This window comes from Cibotium barometz, chromosome 5 (assembly GCF_041138505.1).
Source record: "Cibotium barometz isolate CiBa-2024 chromosome 5, ASM4113850v1, whole genome shotgun sequence".
Classification (NCBI taxonomy): Eukaryota; Viridiplantae; Streptophyta; class Polypodiopsida; order Cyatheales; family Cibotiaceae; genus Cibotium; species Cibotium barometz.
The window spans coordinates 16,453,084-16,456,324 of NC_141050.1; the positions used below are offsets into that span (position 1 = coordinate 16,453,084).

The window sequence follows — 3,241 nt, forward strand, 5'->3', positions numbered from 1 at the left end:
GGCCGATTCCATTGTTTACCTCTTTCACTCGTATACCTTTTATCCCAAGGGGTGACAACACGGCCTTATCTATCAAAAGCTAGAGGAGAATAAGGCTCATTAGCCCGGGTAGATCGAGGGCACAAATTATATTGCATAGGAAGAGATCCACGTCCCTGGTCAGAAGGCTGACGGTCCCGAGAATGCCCTAATGTGAAGTAGCCCGGCGACCATAAGTAATAGGAGGATTATGCAAATTCTGGATTTCCCCTTGGTCGGATGACTGATTCACCTTTTTGCCTTTACAACTAACCACATCTTTCCAAGGAGCCTCCTCCTAAACTACTTGTTTTCCTCTATCCTCAACCTAGTGTACATCAACATGTTGTACATCAGAAGTATTGCCTGTGTCCTCCACAACCATGTAAGAATCCTCCTTGCCCACCTAAGACTCCACCTCAACAGGCACTCCTTGATCTTTGTCAATGAGCTTGCACTTAGCCATGAAATGCCCCAATTGACCACATTGAAAACAGTGTCCCACAAAAGCTCCCCAATGGAGCTTGAAATGCATATACCTCATTCCTGGTGACTTAAGGCGCAACCATGGAGAGCGGGGATGAGTGGCATGCCATAACATACATAATCTATTCCAATTGTTGGACCTAGAACGGGGCGGAACCAAGACTTTTCCCAAAGATTGCATTGCCTCATGCAACATAGGCCAATACATAGCAGGACAATTCTCCACCTCCACCCAAATGGGACATTCCTGCTTAAGCTGAAACTCAGCCAAGTGTCTCCATGGGATAGCATGCACCAATTGGCCCTCAAAAAACAGAGGCACTTTCTGAAGTACCAACTGTCGAGCTTTAGGCGTTTTAAACATAATTTCAAAAAACCCCCTGGGTCTATCAAAAATTTCTTCTACCACATTTGACTGCAGAAGGGAAGTCAACCACTGACGGATCATATGCATTGGCGGCAAGCGCCCTATGAAAAAGAAAATTAAAGCCTTCTCATGGAAGGTTGTCAGGACTTGCAAAACACGGGGCGTGTCCTTTAACACTTCCAAAGCATCCTCTTCAGGGATATCCACTGCCTTTGATTCATTATGTTCCACATATTCTTGAAGAAGGGAATTCGCAAAATCCAACAAGAGATCCCAATCCAATCCCAATCTTTTGAGTAGTGCAGAGCCTCCTAGAATAACAAGTTTGAAGAATGTACTACCAATCTCAACCTTTGATGATTATGGAGATTCACAATACTTTGTGGCTGACAAGCGAGGTTATGTGCACCTTCTACATCAATTGGCCAAAGGATTCTTGAAATATGATGGTGAAAATATCACAGATTCACGTGTAGAACTGCATAAGGTAAGAAATCAAAAGACCAAGAAATCTCACTGTTTATAGTCCAATGGAAGCAACTCAACTTAATTCTCATCTCCTTTGATCAACCATCAGGTGGTGACTAATATTGAGTACTCTCAGTAAGCCTTGGTGTTTTGAAGAGCAACCTCATCACCTACAAGCCTGATTTGCCGGTGAGTTTTCAGATCAAATTCAAGCTTATAATTATGCATTGTATTATTTATTTACAGCTCTTTCCACTGCAGTATTGGAAAATCAAAACCTTCTTCCAGTTTGACATGGCTATTTTCACAAAGATATTTCTGAAGTTCCCATACACATTCTGGCCAACTAGACCGGGCACTCAATTCTTCATTTATGCAGATAAGAAAAGAGGATGCTATCCAGTTTGGCAGGTATATAACAAAGCCTCACTTTGTTTTAGTGCTAGCCATGTTTGCTTATAGAACATAGAAGCATGCCAACACAATGAGTGAGATTTTCATCGTTCAGTAAAAAGTGGCTTGTTATTGGGAGATTGGAAGGACAAATATATGCATGTACATATGAAGTTTGTTTGTTGCTTTGTTCCTTCTGTGGTATACACACACATATACCCAGAATTTGCCAGAGCGGCATCCTATGGGGACTCTCTCTAAAATGTTTTATGCTTAGGCAAACATGCGTTCTCTCATATCGATGATGAATCCTCAAAGAGAAGGTTAAAAGCTTGTTAACATGAAGCCTAACATTTCTCAAACCACTATAAAATGAGTTTTATGCAGCATATTGTACATGCTTTTCTTTTCCAAATGAAAGTATATGGCACCAATCTTCCATGTTAGATTACAGTGCTATAGAAGGCTCATTTATTAGCATCTGTTTAGCTCTTGCTATGACTGCACTCATGGAAACAGCCTTTTGGTGTTCATCTGGGCAGCATTTGAAAAAAGAATACCCGAGATCAAACATCCTCCTTGTAATAGCCTCAGATGATGAGTCACGATGAATCGAGCAGCAAGCAAATGACCAAACAAAAGCAGAGATGATGGAGGTCTTGAGAAAGATGTTTGGGAAAGGCATTCCTGATGTGGAAGACATACTTGTGCCAAGATGGTGGAAGCACCGTTTCTATGGTGGAAGCTACACAAACTGGCCAATTGGAGTATCAAAGACTGATTTTGATCGCGTATCCAAATTTCTAAGCACCATAATGTTCAAGGCCATAGAAGAGTTTTTCCTTGTATGCTTCATCTTTTTTGTAATCTCTCTTCTCTGGACTTTGGAGGTGGAAGGTGATTGGTTGTTTGTGTGTTTGCAGGCTCTTGTTGGCAACTTGTATTTTACGGGAGAACACACCAGTGCTAAGTTCAATGGTTATGTCCATGGTGCTTATTTGGCTGGTCATGAAAACATATTTTCCAATTAAATACCCAATTTATTCATCTAACTTAGCCCTTTTGCCTACAAAAAACGGAGGTCCAGATGCGCCAGAAAAAGTTGTCCGATAGGACAGTATAGTTGCCCTATAGCTTTACTCCCGTGAAGCAATGGTCTTTACATCAGATGGATGTAAAGACCCGCAAAGCAATGGTCTTTACATCAGATGGATGTAAAGAATGCATTCTTGCATGGGGATTTGCAAGAAGAGGTGTATATGTTGCAGCCACCTAGTTATGAGGATGTGGGTCACCCGAGCATGTTTGCAGGTTGAAGAAAGCCTTGTATGGCTTAAAACAAGCACCAAGAGCATGGTCTGACAAGATTTCTGAATATCTTGTCACTACTGGCTTTCATGTAACCAATGCAGATTTCTCGCTGTATGTGAGACATGGTGATAGAGGGGTTGTGCTTGTTGTCATCTATATAGATGACTTGATCATTACGCGGGACCATGATGCAGAGAT

General features: G+C 41.7%; 1 pseudogene; it reads left to right on the top strand.

Annotated features, from left to right (window-relative positions):
* The first annotated feature begins 585 nt into the window (after window positions 1–585).
* LOC147638124 (polyamine oxidase 1-like) lies at window positions 586–2,797 on the top strand (annotated as a pseudogene).
* The last annotated feature ends 444 nt before the right edge of the window (window positions 2,798–3,241 follow it).